The sequence below is a fragment of the Protopterus annectens genome, chromosome 11.part0, assembly GCF_019279795.1.
Source record: "Protopterus annectens isolate FY-2018-M chromosome 11.part0, PAN1.0, whole genome shotgun sequence".
Lineage (NCBI taxonomy): Eukaryota > Metazoa > Chordata > Ceratodontiformes > Protopteridae > Protopterus > Protopterus annectens.
Genome location: NC_056745.1, coordinates 1134522211 through 1134537778, shown reverse-complemented (window position 1 = coordinate 1134537778; position 15568 = coordinate 1134522211). Strand labels below are relative to the sequence as shown.

General features: G+C 42.5%; 1 protein-coding gene and 1 long non-coding RNA gene across 3 annotated transcripts in view; both read right to left on the bottom strand.

Annotated features, from left to right (window-relative positions):
- Positions 1-15568, bottom strand: part of DENND11 (DENN domain containing 11) — an 893160-nt gene that overhangs the window by 810489 nt on the left and 67103 nt on the right. The gene's annotated exons all lie outside the window — the stretch shown is intronic.
- On the bottom strand, positions 10099-13467 carry LOC122815738. Its single transcript, XR_006366989.1, has 2 exons — positions 13416-13467; positions 10099-10367 (listed from the first exon to the last, which is right to left on the bottom strand). It is a non-coding gene; the product is annotated as an uncharacterized LOC122815738 (long non-coding RNA).

The window sequence follows — 15568 nt, the reverse complement described above, 5'->3', positions numbered from 1 at the left end:
AAATTGCTATGAGGCAAAAATGGCAATCACTGAACCAGTCAGGAGGGTTGCATTTTCTAAAGTTAGTCTGAAGGAATTTAATGTGCTGCGTAGTATAGAAATAAGAGCCACGTCAGACATGACCCAGACCAAAGACAGTATAACTTTTAAAACATCTTGTATTACATGAAATGTTGAGAATATACACTGAAATCTTAAAGAAAACAACACTGTTAAGCATCATTCATCAGAAAAAAAAAGTACTTAAAAAGTTTGTTAATCATATTCTAGTGTATGCTAGTCTTGTTCTACAGAATTACTAGTAAAGTTCACAAAACAGCTCTGGGTACCTGTAATAGCTTTAAAAGCTGTAAAACATTTTCTGTGGCCATTTCTTTGTGGGTCCGCATAAAATATATTACAACTTTTAAAGCTGCTAGCGGATCAGACATACACTTCTTTTCTGGCTGCTGTCTGTGAGGCCGCACTAAATGTGCTACAGCCGTCAAAGTAAAAGCACTTCATGCTGTTTTTTCCTCTTATCCCTTAGGTACACTACAGCACTTAAAGTTCCACATGCTACAAAGAGCTATGTGATAGCACTAAGTAAATGTACACTGTTAGTGCTCCTAAACTCTTTCTTTCTCTGTAGCTGGTAGTAAATGATGCACTCCACAACCCCTTGGAGGGGCAACAATGCAAAGGAAAGGCAAGGATTGGGCATTCAGCCAACAAGCTACTAATCTGGTAACCCTAATGGTAGGTGTATGGAACACACACTCACATGGAGAGAGCATTGTAGCTCCTGTGGTGATGTGGATTGCTTTCTCCTAACTATGTGAGGGCTTTGGGCCACACCAAATATGCCTTCATTGTCAGGATGTCAGCAATGACAGAAACCACCACCAAGGCTGCCTTCATGACTGCACCCCCCCCACCCCCACCCCACACCAGACCAGTTGCTGCCTCAATGAGAAATACCAAGAATGGGGGAACAAATGTGACTGGCCAGTACCAATAGGAGAGGCTTCATAGACGACACATGCAGCACTCTACAAAACAAGCTGTGAAGACTAGTTAAGTACAGTTGAGTACCTACCATAAATGTAGATGTTCGAGTGTATTCACTGTTGCAGTCATTACACTTGGGTTATCCTGCTGGCAGGCTACCCGCAGTCGGCCTGAATTCCAAAGTCCTGGTCTGGCATCGGTTGCTGTTGCCTCTTCCCTGACGTCAGTGCGCCAGGGGTATAAAAGATGCAGCCAACGCCATTTTCTTCAGTTTTTCTTGCCCCAGATGTCAGGTGCCCCCATAAGGGTAGGCTAAAAAACATTGCTTATAAAAGCATGCACTAAAATAAACAATACCTTCATCTACAAACAAATACACCACATAGGTTGTATAGGATAGAGAAGTACAGATAAGTCCCAGCAAAGAAAGGGGGATGGTGGGTGGGTAACCTGGACTGCAACAGTGAATACACTCGAACATCTACATTTATGGTAGGTACACAACTGTACTATGTTTATCGTGTTTCACTGTTGCAGTCATTACACTTGGGTTAAATCCCAAAGCTGAGGTTGGGCGGCTGGGTCTAAATAGAATTAGGAGTGGCTATAAGGCCCTGCAGAACTGCAGTGGCAAAGCCTGCTCTGGATTTAGAGTAAAGAGGTAAGTGGTAGTGCTTAGTAAAAGTGTGCACTGAAGTCCAAGTTGCAGCCTCCAAAATATCCTTGGTTGGTACTCCTCTGAGGAAGGCTGCTGAGGTGGCTGCTGCCCTGGTACAATGTGGTCTAATGACCTTAGACACTGATTTGCCATGTTGTGAGTAGCAGAAATGAATGCAGTGCCCTATCCATTTTGAAATAGTCTGCTTTGAGATAGTCTTTCCTTGTGATCCTGCAACATATGCCACTAAATGATCCTGCAACATATGCCACTAAAAGTTGCTCAGTTTTTCTGAAAACTTTAGTTTTGTCCAAGTAGAAGCGTAGCTGTCTGCATATGTCCAAAGAATGCAGAAGTCTCTCCCCTTTATTCTGTGGGTTTGGGTAACAGGTAGGCAAATGAATGGTTTGGTTAAGAGCCACACTGGACACTACCTTAGGCATAAATTTTGGGTTTGTCCTTAGAGAAACCCTGTCTGGATGGAAGATAATAAAAGGTTCCACAGCCATTAATGCCTGTAACTCTGAGACTCTTACAATAACTTGCTGAAGTTATTGCTAGGAGCAGAGCTGTTTTCCATAAGAATTTTATCTCAGCTGTATTGGCTGGCTCAAAAGGAGGCAGTCTGAGTTTTTCCAAGACAAAATTGAGGTCCCATGCAGGTACTGGTGCTCTCCTTGGAGGTCTTAGGTTTTTGGCCCCCCTGAAGAACTGCCTAAACAATGGATGTGAAAAAATAGGTGGGTCTGTATTGTAATGAGCTGAAATGGCAGAAGCATGGATCTTAATTGATGAGAAGGATAGGCCTTTGTCCAACATCTCGGTTAGATATTGTAAAATCTGAGGAATATTTGGAACAAGCGTGTCAATTCCTTGTGCCTGGTTCCAAGCTCAGAATCTCTTCCATTTTTCTGCATAAGATTTTCTGGTGCTGGGCCTCCTGGCCTCCAAAACAACATCCATAACCGCTTCAGAGAGAGGTGTATTCTGAATGGTTACACTATCCGCCATGCAGCTAGATTTAGGGTTCTGAGTTGGCTGTGCAGGATCTGATTGTTTGTTGGGTCAGCAAATGAGGAATTTGAGGCAATGTCCAGGCTGGGCCTTGAGACAAGCTCCTTAGGATTGGGTACCAGTGTTGGCGTGGCCAATCCGGGGCAATCAGTATCATTTGTGGCTTCTCTTGTCTGACCTTTAGGAGCACCTTGGGGAGGAGAGGCAGTGGAGGAAAGGCATATACTGTAAGGTTGTTCCAACTGAATGACAAGGCATCCACTTTCCATGCTTGTTTGTGATAAGTCCTTGTGCAGAATCTCTGAAGTTGGCAGTTGTGAGGGGAGTCAAAAAGATCTATGTCTGGGCATCCCCATTTCCTTGTTATCATGCTGAAGATTTGTGGATCTAGTTTCCACTCGTGAGGATCCATGAGGTTTCTGCTTAGTTCGTCTGCCAGAGCATTTGGTTTTCCTGGCAGGAATTGTGCTTGCAGGTGTATTTGGTAAGTCAATGCTGTGTTCCACAAAATCATGGCTTGTCTGCAGAGGGGGTAGGAATGTGTGCCCCCCTGCTTATTTATGTACCACATAACTGTGGTGTTATCTGTCTTTATCAGCAGCTGTCCTGGACGAAGTAGGTCCTTGAAGGCTGTCAGGGCATTTTGTACAGCTGGCATCTCTTTTTGATTGATGTGAAGATGCCTTTGGCTTGGGGGCCATGTGCCCTGAATACATTTTCCTGCCATGTGGGCCCCCCAGGCATAATCTGATGCATCTGTTAGTGTTTGCCTGGCTGTGGGTAAAATGAATGGCTGTCCCTTGTTGTGGTGACAGGCCTGTGCCCACCATCGAAACTCCTGTTGCAGGCAGGGAATGAGTGGAATTAATGATTCCAGGCTGTGGCAATGCTGAGTCCAAACGCACTTTAGATACCATTGTAGTTTCCTCACATGCAGTCTTGCATATGGAATTAGCAGAATGCAGGAGGCCATGTAGCCCAGAACCTGCAGAATTTTTCTTGCAGATAACTGGGTCTTTGTTGCCATGCTTTCGAAGTAAGAAGTCAGTTGCCTTTGTTTGTCTGGCGTGAGATAAGCCAACTGGGCAGTTGTAATTAAGCTTGCACCCAGGAATATTATCTCTTGAGAGGGTACTAATTTTGATTTCTTTTCATCTACTGTGTACCCTAGGCAAATTAGTAATCTTTTTACAAAAGCCAGATGCTTTAGTAGAATGTCTTTGGTCTCTGCTTGAATAAGGCAGTCGTCCAATAGGAATATATTTGAATTCCTCTTTGTCTGCAAAATGCAATTACTGGTGCCAGGCATTTTGTGAAAGACCCTGGGCGCAGTAGATAAGCCAAAGGGCAGTGCAGAGAATTGGTAGTGCATTGAGCCAGCTATGAATCTGACACATCTTCTGCAAGATTGTCTGATTGGGACATGCAGGTATGCCTCTTTGAGGTTCAAAGTTACAAGCCAAGCCTTCTTGCCCAGCATGGGCAGAAGCTGCTGCAGAGTCAACATTTTGAATTTTGGAACGTCCAGAAAAGTATTTAGAATAGACAGGTCCAAAATTGGTCTCCATGCTTTGTCCTTTCTTGGTACTAAGAAAAGTCTTGAGTAAAATCCTTGTCCCTGCTCTTGTTGTGGCACTGGCTGTATAGCCCTCATGTCCATGAGAGATGAAACTTGTTTTTGTGCCTCTGCCCACTGATTGTGTGGCAGGTCTGGCATACCTTTTGCCTTTGGAAGGGTGTGAAAGTGGAACCTGTAGCCCTGAGACTATATTTAAGACCCATTTGTCCTGGGTGATCATGTGCCAATTTTTTGAAAAAAGTGCTAGCTTTCCTCCTAAGGGTGCTGCCAAAAGATAAATGCTTGGCACTGGCAGAGGGAAGTCATTGAGACTGTTTCCTATATGGCTGTGATTTGTCTTCTCCGCTTTTGGAGGTAGAAGCACCCTATTGTTTGGGCCTGTATGAGCCCTGGGGCTGTCTTCTGCCTCTACGGCGTCTATATCTGCCTCTTTGTGGCCTGTCTGACACAGGAAAGGACCAATTCTTAGAAGGCCAGTTCCTGCTAAATCTGGGCGGCTGTACCTGTAAGAAATCCTTTACTGTCTGCATAGATTTAGCTTGATCCTCCATTTTCTTCAACACCTCTTCTGCCTCAACACCAAACAAAGTATCATGCTGTAATGCAGCATCCAATAATTTTCCTTTAACATGATCAGGCAGAGTCTGTTCCTTTAACCAAGCATGCCTTCTAATGACAGAACCTGTTATAGCGGCCCTGCAAGAGGCCTCCAGTGAATCATAACCACATTGCAAAGTATGTTTTCCCACTTGTTCAGCTGCACGCAATAAATCCTGCATTTCCTTGTTCTCAGAACAAATCAGAATTTGTCAAAATTTTCTGTTTTAGCAGAAACATTAAGTATTGCTGATATTTAAGCATATGAAACTGACAATTTAAAGCCCTTACAGCCAAGGGAGCAGTAGTGTAAACTTTTTTCCCCCATCTGTCCAGAGCCCTAGAATCTCTATCTGAGGGGACAGGGTTTTTTGCAGTAGCAGCCTTGACCCCTTTGGGACCCCGAGAAATAGTTTCTGGGTCAGCAGTAGGGTTTTTATATAGAAATTTATGAGAGTCTGGAACCCTGTAGTATCTGTCTGGCTTAACAGGTGCAGGAGGTAAAGAGTCGGGAGACAGGCCGGACTCTGAAAATACATCATCTACACTGTCTAGAACAGGTGAAATAGCAAGAGGTCTGTGCTGAGGTAGTAAAAGACAGTCTCTGAGCCTTTTCTTAGAATCTGAGTAATCTTGGCTTTCCCAGTGGAAATGCTCCCTCATGGTATGCAGGGTTTCCCCAAAGGAGTAATCCTCAGGAGGAGAAGCTGAAGGGATAGATTCTTCAGCATCAGAATCCTCACAGGGAGGAATAGAGTACCCCTGTTCTGAAGAGGAGTCAGAGGAAATGGAAACCTGATCAGAGGAATCATAATCAGTGTCTTGCCTAGGCCTCTTATCAGGAGGGGGGTGGGAACCCCTGATCAAAGTAATTAGGACTTCGGCCATTTTGAGCATCTGTTTCTTAGGCATGGAAGTCTGTCCTGGAGAATACTGTGCTTGTTTCCTTGTCTTTAAAACTGTCTTAGTCTTTGTCTTGTATGCTGAAGTTGGCTTGACATAAAGCTGTGTAGGTCTGAAAACACCTTCAGAAGCCGATGCCTGCTCAGCGGCTCCGGACCCATCTTAGGGATTAGTTTCTGAAGGCCCAATACCTTGAGTATCCAGAGGCCTAGTTGTCTCCACGTGGGAGTCGGAGGAGGCCTCTGGCTCTGAGGTAGCGGGTGTCAGGGGCTGCAAAAACGCCTCACTGAGAACCGGCGACTGGCCTAGAAGAGGCTTTGTCATCAGTTTTGGACCTCAGATGCCTGTCCTTTTCTTTTTCCTTGCACTTTTTATGAACTCCGGTCGTCGGCTGTTCCGACGGCATTATATAGTTAAACCTTCGGCCAAAATAATGAAAAGCAAAATCGTACCAACGTTTAATAGTGCGTTGGTTAAATCTAGCACAAAATCGACAACTAACAACGTCGTGGTCAGGGCCTAGGCAAGGAAGGTATTTGCTTCCCACAAGAAATACAATTGTTAACTTTTTCTGACATCGGTCTGAAGCAAGAAAAAAAGTTTCCCCAATGGGGTACTTAGCTTTATAGAAGACTTCGGATCTGAAATTCAATTTTGAAAATCTCAGGAGTCGGCCGACCGGCACTTGCGAACTGCTTTTGCTTCGGGCACCGCGCAGCAAGAAAGACTGAAGAAAATGGCGTCGGCTGCATCTTTTATACCCCTGGCGCACTGACGTCAGGGAAGAGGCGACAGTAATAGATGCCGGACCAGGACTTTGGAATTCAGGCTGACTGCGGGTAGCCTGCCAACAGGATAACCCAAGTGTAATGACTGCAACAGTGAAACACGATGAACATCCAACAGCTGGTAATGAACAGTTTTCCAATTAAAAATGAGCTTTATTGGCAAAAATAACTTATTCTTAACAATAAAGTTCAGCTTAACCAATAATTAGTCTTTGCTGCTTGCTAGAGTTACTTTGCTCTTTCATTTTTAATATAACAGAACACGTACTTCACTATTTATATTATTATAAAAAAGGGCAAGACATACACATCAATGGTAGTACAGACGGTAAAAGATGATACATCAAGTAAACAGACTATCAGTGGTACAGTAAAATGTAATTTTACTCTGGGTGCAAAGATATTAAGTCACTCAGAATTTGCTCCACACAAACCAACTTATTTTCAGCAGGATCCTTCCTTAACCCCTTTACAACCCCTTTACAAATGGCATGGAGATGAAGCAATGTAGAAGTATTTAAGGAGGGCTTGCTTCAGCATTAATCATGAAACTGCAGTGATGGGCAAATCACTGACAGCCAGGTTCACAGTTTACACATTCATCATCTTCCAAAGCTCTGGTTTCAGTTCGATATTAGTCTGCTGTACATCTCCAGATAGTCAAAACACAGTAGGCAGTGTGCACACAGCCCCAAAAGAATTCATATTTAGTTGCTAATAAAATGGGGAGTGACCTAATTATTATTATTGTAATTTGCAAGTATTTGTAATTGCTGATGTTTCACAAGTTAGGACAGTGAAAGACTTGACATGGAGGACACATGTCCTGCTGCAACATGTCCATAAATGCCACATGCAGTTTCAAAATATTGCAAGGACATGCCAAAATGCTTTCTTCCTTGGCATACCTTGCATCCCCACAGTTTTAAACATGCCCTCCCCAGTGATATATCCTTCCAAAAATGCCCATAGATCCCATAGATATATGCTCTCCTCACAGTATGTGGGTGGCTACACGGACAAAGCTATCATGTGGAACACATCTGCAAGTAACATGCCCTTCCAGAGCAAGCTCATGGATGTCACATGCCCACAAAGCTTCCTTTCACAACATATCCATGAATATGCATGGCTTTCCAACAGCATGCCTGCAAGTACAACAAGGCTTGATGCTGCATGCAGAGGAGAACGGCACATCTACAGCATGCTCAAAGATGCAGCAAGGCCTGATGACGCATGCACAGGAGCATGGCATACACACAGCATGCTCACAGATACAGCATGATCTGATGGTGCATGCAGAGAAGTATGGTTCTACAGCATGCCCACAGACATAACTACAGCATGCCCACAGATAAAAGCATGGCCTGATGGCACATGCACAGGAGCATGGCACACCCTTCCCTAGTAGCATACAAAGGGATACTGCAAACCTTTTAATGGAAGCCTGCCCAGAACATGGCATTCCCTCTTCCAGCAGTATATTCACAGATATGACACACCCTCAAGCAGCATGTCCAAGGGTACAGTATATACTACGCCAACAGCTTCCCATGGCTGGAGCATCTCCTCAACCATAAAATGACTGGTTCTTCAGCTCATCCTCTGGCAACATGCCCATGGATATGGCATGAACTCTGGTAGATTGCTCTGTGGTATGGCACAGTACTCTGTCCTCTGCCAGCTTGTCTAGGGGTATGGTATGCCCAAATGCTGTGTGCCTTCCACAGACAGCATGCCCAGGGAGCTGGCACAAAAACACAGATGATTGCTAAAAGACTATGAAGATAACTGTACATGTAGAGGAAAGTATATTTGTGTACACTTACCATAAATGTAGATGTTCGAGTGGAATTGCGCTTGTAGATGTATTTGGTAAGTCAAGGCTGTGCTCCACAAAGTCATGGCTAGTCTGCAAAGGGGGTAGGAGTGGGTACCCCCCTGCTTGTTTATGTACAATATAACTGTGGTGTTGTCCATCTATCAGTAGTTGTCCTGGATGAAGAAAATCCTTGAAGGCTGTCAGAGCATTCTGTACAGCTAGCATTTCCTTCTGGTTGATATGTAGGTGCATTTGATTTGGGCTCCATTCACCCTGAATGCATCTTCCTGCCCCCCAAGCATAATCTGACGAGTCTGTAGTTAGGGTTTGGGTGGCAGGGGGTGGAATGAATGACAGTCCCCTGTTTTGGTGACAGGCCTCTGCCCACCATAGTAACTCCTGTTGCAGGCAAAGAATGATAGGAATCATTGTTTCCAGGCTGTGACAATGTTGACACCATAAGCTTTTTAGGTACCATTGAAGCTTCCTCAAATGCAGTCTTGCATATGGAATTAGTAGAATGCAGGAAGCCATGAACCCCAAGGCCTGCAGAATTTGTCTTGCAGATAACTTGTTTGAAGTATGTCATCAACTGAATTTGTCTGGCGTGAAGTAAGCCATCTGGGCAGTTGTATTCAAGCTTGCACCCAGGAATGTAATTATTTTCGAGGGTACCAGTTGTGATTTCTTTTCGTTTATGGTGTACCCTAGGCATGTTAGAAGCCTTTTTACAAATGTCATATGTTGCCGAATAGTTCAATAGATGTTGTAGAAGAGTGTCCTTGTTTTCTGCCTGAATTAGACAATTGTCTAGATAAGGATAAATTTGAATGTTTCTTTGTCTGCAAAATACAATTACTGGTGCCAGGCACTTTGTGAAGACCCTGGGTGCAGTAGATAAGCCAAATGGCAGTGCAGAGAACTGGTAATGCAAATAGCCTGCTTTGAAGTGGAGGTATCGTCTGCAAGATTCCCTGATTGGGATATGCAGGTAAGCCAAGTCTAGAGTTACCAACCAGGCATCCTTGCCCAGCATAGGCAGTAACTGTTGTAGAGTCAGCATCTTGAATTTTGGAATGCCCAGGAAAGTATTTAGAATGGATAAGTCCAGAATTAGACGCCATGATTTGTCTTTTCTGGGTACCAGGAAACGTCTTGAATAAAAACCTTGTCCTTTTTCCTTTTCTAGTACAGGTTGAATAGCCCCCATATCCATGAGGGACATAACTAGTTTCTGGGCCTCTGACCACTGATTTGGAGGCAGATCTGGCCATCCGTTTGGAATTGGCAACGTGTGGAAATGAAATATGTATCCCTGGGATACTATATTTAAGACCCACTTGTCCTGGGTAATTAGATGCCAATTTTGTGCATGAAGTGCTAGTTTCCCCCCCCCAAAGGGGCTGCCAAAAGATAAGTGCTTGGAAATGGCAGAGGAAATTCATTGAGACTGTTTACCATGGGGGGCTTGCTACTTCCAGATTTGGAGGTGGAGGCACCCCATTGTTTTGTTCTGTAAGTTCTTTGTGACTGAAACATGGAGCCTTTGGAGTGTCTATGTTTGACCTGAGAGGCTCTCTTGGGTACTGGAAAGGACCAATTCTTAGTACGCCAGTGCCTACTGAACCTGGGTGGCTGCACTTGTAGGAAATCTTTTACAGTTTGCATAGATTTAGCTTTGTCTTCCATCATTTTTCAAAACTTCTTCTGCCTTATTACCAAATAGACTGTCCTGTTGTAAAGCAGCATCCGACAATTTTGCTTAAACATGATCAGGCAGATTTTGCTCCTTGAGCCAAGCATGCCTGATCACAGATCCAGTTACGGCAGCCCTGTAAGAGGACTCCAAGGAATCAAAAACACATTGCAAAGTATGCTTTCCAACTTGTTCAGCTGAATGCAATAAATCCTGTAACTCTATTTTCCACACAGTCAGAAATCAACATCATTTTCTGTTTCAGTAAGCCCATGACATGCTGTTGATATTTAAGCATATGAAATTGACAGTTTAAAGACCTGATTGCCAGGGTTTGATGAGAACCAACAAGAGGAAGTTTATGGAAGAAGAAGCGCCTCACACCAAGAAAGTATGGCGACCGAAAACTTGAGTGGTAACGTTTTACTCTCTGAGACTTATAATTCAGATTGTTTAGTGGTTAATATCTCTAAATATGGCTTGAGTGAATTTGAATTGTCTATTCTTAATAAGGGTTTAGGGTTTATTCCCTCTCATAGCAATGATGTCACAGACATCGTTGTGGATGTGAAAATGTTCACCAGAAACTTAGCCCTTAAACTTTTATATGGTAAGAATGATGAAGTAGTGAATAAATATACTGCATTTAAGAAGCCTTCCACCTTCATTCCTCCTTCACATCCGCTGCTAGAAGCCTTTGAGCAAGCAGTAGAGGACGATTTGTTTAAGCTATATAATGATAACCAAGCTAAACCTCATTTTATAAACTTGACTAAACAAGAGAAACAAGCCTTAGATGATTTAAGAAGGAATGACACAATTGTTATTAGACAAGCAGATAAGGGTGGAGCTGTCGTTGTAATGGACAGCTCCACATATAGTAATAAAATGATTGCAATGTTATCTGATGCAGATACCTATCTACCCATTTCTGAACATAGTTTAAATGGTCTCATAAAGAATGTTCATGCCATGCTATATGATTTATTGCTGACCAGTGTGATTGATAATGACTTATATGTGTATTTTGTAATTGACAAGCCTCTAATACCATCTTTTAGAGGTCTTCCCAAAATACACAAGAATGTCACTGATCCACCTTTGTCCAATAGTATCCAGTAGAGGCTGGTTGACCGAGCCTCTATCCATTTATCTGGATAAAATTTTGAAGCCAGTAGTTTTGAATACTAAGCACATTCTGAAAGACACTACCAATTTCTTAGAGAATTTAGTGACTTTCAAACAGTCTTCCTCTGTCAATGATACATGTATATTAGTATCTTTGGACGTTAAGTCTTTGTTTACTTCAATACCTAACAACACAGGCTTAGAATACATGAGAGCTTTTGATGAAAAGTGATTTGACAACGCACATGGTGGATAGATGTGTGTCCTTACTTGAAATTGTTCTTGAAAACAACGTGCTATGTTATGGAAGTACCTACTATTTACAAACCAAGGCGTGGCGATGGGTACTCCATGTGCTTATCGCCAACTTGGTGTTGGCACAATGGGAACAGCTATTTGTGTTTAATCAGAACTCTGTTTTCCTTGATTCACTATTATTTTATAATAGATTCGTGGATGATGTCTTTTTATTGTGGGGAGGAACAACTGAACATCTTTTAGATTTTGTAGACTATCTCAATGGAACAACTGATTTTCTGAGTTTTGATTATACTCATTCCCCCGAACATGTAGATTTCCTAGATGTGAGTGTGTTTAGGAAGGGTCATGGATTTGAAACTGAACTCTTTAGGAAGAGTTGCTGGAGGAACAATTTACTCCACAGAAACAGCATGCATCCTCAGCACGTATATAGGAATATTGTTCAGAATCAAGTTACTAGAGTTTCCAAACTCACCTCTACACACACAGCTTACCAACGACACAAGTCAGACTTAGTAAACAATTTTACAACCAGGATACAATAGAAAATCTGTACTTACAGCTGTCTCTGAAGGTGACATGAAAAGGGACAATGTAGCCATACCCATCATCAAGAAATATGACACCTCATATACACCTACCACCCGAACTTCTAGGGCTCAGACAAATAGGATCACCATTCCGTATACCAACAAGAACAAGCACATTCTGGATATTTTCCATAAACATTGGAACCTTCTTATGATCGATGACAACATCAGATCTCTAGTAGACAACAAACCCAGAGTAGCTTATAAAAATATGCTGTCATTGAATAGGTTACTTTGTTATGATAGAGTTCATACCAATGACAACACCAACACACGGCATGGCACTTTTGCTTGTTCATCCTGCAACCAATGCAGGCACATAGCCAATACTCACATGTTCACACACCCTGTCACACAAAGGAATTACATTTTCAAACATTGTGCAACTTGTAAATCTAGGAATCTGGTTTATTTAGCTGAATGCCAGTCCTGCAGGAAGTTTTATGTGGGCATGACTACTAGATCCCTAAGAGAACGAATTAGAGAACACATCTATGCAATATCCAGGAGCAATGCATTAAATGCACTTGCTAAACATGTTATTGATGTTGGTGACAACCACACTTTTAAATTTCAGGTTCTTGAACTGGTAAAGACAGATAACAGACTGGGTAATGTTAAAGACAGAGTAGAAGAAAAAGAGGGCAAGTGGATTGTGAAACTACAAGCACACAAATTTGGACTCAATGAAAGGCTTTCTATCAAGCCTTTCTTAGCTTCCAGACCATTAAACCATTAGAGTTGTTTATGGTTTATTTTATCTTATTTTTATTACATGTATGTTTATTCTTATTAAAATGTATTCATGGTTTTTAATGTTTTTAATGACTTCAACATATGATGTATTTAAACAACAGTATTTTTACCTTGACTAATTTGTAAATATCTGTCTCTTTAAGTCAATTATGACATCATGTGAACATATGCTTAAAAGGAGCCAGATTCATTAAGTCTTTATGTCTGATGAAGCGTTGGGTGTCAACGAAAGCTAACTTTATCACTTGCTGCAGCTCCTGTTCGTTTGCAATAAATGAAGTTTCATTTAAACAGGTTGTTACTTGGAGTTATTTGCTGACAAGTTTGAATTCCAGCTGATGGTGCACTCTTTATTTTCTTTTTTATCCGACAATTTTGCTTAAACATGATCAGGCAGATTTTGCTCCTTGAGCCACGCATGCCTGATCACAGATCCAGTTACGGCAGCCCTGTAAGAGGACTCCAAGGAATCAAAAACACATTGCAAAGTATGCTTTCCAACTTGTTCAGCTGAATGCAATAAATCCTGTAACTCTATTTTCCACACAGTCAGAAATCAACATCATTTTCTGTTTCAGTAAGCCCATGACATGCTGTTGATATTTAAGCATATGAAACTGACAGTTTAAAGACCTGATTGCCAGGGTTGCAGACGTGTAAACCTTCTTACCTCATCTATCCAGTGTCCTGGAGTCTCTATCAGAAGGGGTAGGATTTTTAGCAGTTGAAGAAGACCCTTGGTACCCTGAGAAATTGTTTCAGGATCAGCAGTAGGGTTTTTTAAAAGAAACTTGTGGGAGTCAGGAACCCTGTAATATCTGTCTGGCTTACTAGGAGCCGGCGGCAGAGAATCAGGAGCCATGCTGGATTCTGAGAAAACATCATCAACGATGTCTAAAACAGGAGATATAGCCAAAGGCCTACGCTGAGGAAGAAGGAAATCCCTAAGCCTCTTTTTGGATTCTGAAAAATCCTGACTCTCCCAATGAAAAATGTTCCCTTAAGGTATGCAAAGTTTCTCCAAAAGAAAAATCTTCAGGAGGAGAAGCAGAAGGGATGGATTCTTCTGCATCAGAGTTCTCATAAGGGGGAATAGAATATTCCTGATCAGAAGAGGAATCAGAAGAAATGGAAACCTAATCTGAAGATTCATAATCAGTGCCTTGCCTAGGCCTCTTAGCAGGAGGGGGTTGGGAACCCCTGATCAAGGTAATTAAATCCTCAGCCCTTTTGATCATTTGTTTTTTTAGGCATAGGGGCCTGAACACGTGGCCCATACTTCAGTTTTTTTAGACATAGAAGTTGGTTTTGGCCTTGTTCTTGATGATGGCGTCGGTTTAATTTACAAATCTTTAGGCCTGAAAACACCCTCAGAAGCCGGTGCCTGCTCACCGGCTCCGGACCCATCTAAGGGTGAGACATCTGTGGGTTCAGTGTCTCGCGGCATACTCCGGCCCCCCCCGAATGGGTCTCGGTAGAGGCCTGCGAATCAAAAGTAGCGGGTATTAGGGGCTGCGAAGCGCCTCACCGAGTACCGGCGAACCAGCGACTGGCTTAGGAGAAGCTTCGCCGTCGGTTTTGAACCTCGACGGTCTGTCTCTGTCTTTTTTTTTGCGTTTTTTATGAATTCCGGTAGTCGGATTGCTATCCGACGACATTTCTGGATAGTTAAATCTTGAGCCAAAATATTTAGAAGCAAAAATATACCAACGCTTAATAGTGCGTTGGTTAAATTTAGCACAAAACTGACAGCAAGGCACATTGTGGTCAGGGCCTAGGCAAGGAATACAGTACAAATGAAAATCCTTATGAGGTATTTGCTTCCCACAAAGTAATACAATTATTAACTTTTACTGACATCGGTAAGGAGCAAGAAAATGAAAATTTCAGGAGTCGGCCGACCGGCACTTGCAAAATTGCTTCTGCTTCGGGCACTGCGAGGCAAGAAAGACTGATTAAAATGGCGTTCGATGCATGTTTTATACCCCTGATGACCTGACATCATGGAACAAGAGACAGCAACCGACACAGGACCCAAGACTTTGTTATTCAGGCCAACTGAGGACAACCTGCCAGCGGATTACCAAAATGTAATGACTGCAACAGTGAAGCACGAAGAACATCTGTTTAACATCTTGGCAGCTACCTACCCTGACCCTACCCATGCACCACTCTGTATTCTAGGTCCTCCTTGTCAACTGCCTCTCTAGAACCAGAGAGGGAAGACAATTCAATGTCAGCTATCACAAAGAATACTCTCTTCATTGCCAGCTTTCCTCTTTAGTTTAATTCCCTTAACTTTTTTTTTTTTTTACTATTTTCACACTTACATCATTTTACCCCTGTCTCTTCTCTTCTTTGGGTTGCAGAAGTTCAGTGAATGGCTTATTTATTTCCACATCCTTATCTACTTAGACTTTCACTTTTGAACTTCCTCAATTATCAGACCTTCCTGTTCTTGCATATATTGCTTCACAGATGTCAACTTTGCACAATGTTTTTTTTTTTTTTTTTTTTTGTAATTTTCAGTTTCTCTTACCTTCCTTGAAGCTTTCAGTTTCACGGACTCTTTATATGACTTGTGCTGCAAACCCTCCACCATTTTCACCATGTCTTGTTCTGAACTATTCCCACCCTATATTGCTGTAGAAATGGGGTCAGACTACTGCAGACAAAGACCCTCAACTGCCTGCAGACAATATTACTGGAAGGCACTTTCACAACAGCAGATTTTGGACAGCACTTCCCAATGGGCTTGTGCCAGTGTCAAGTCCTTCACTCCTCCA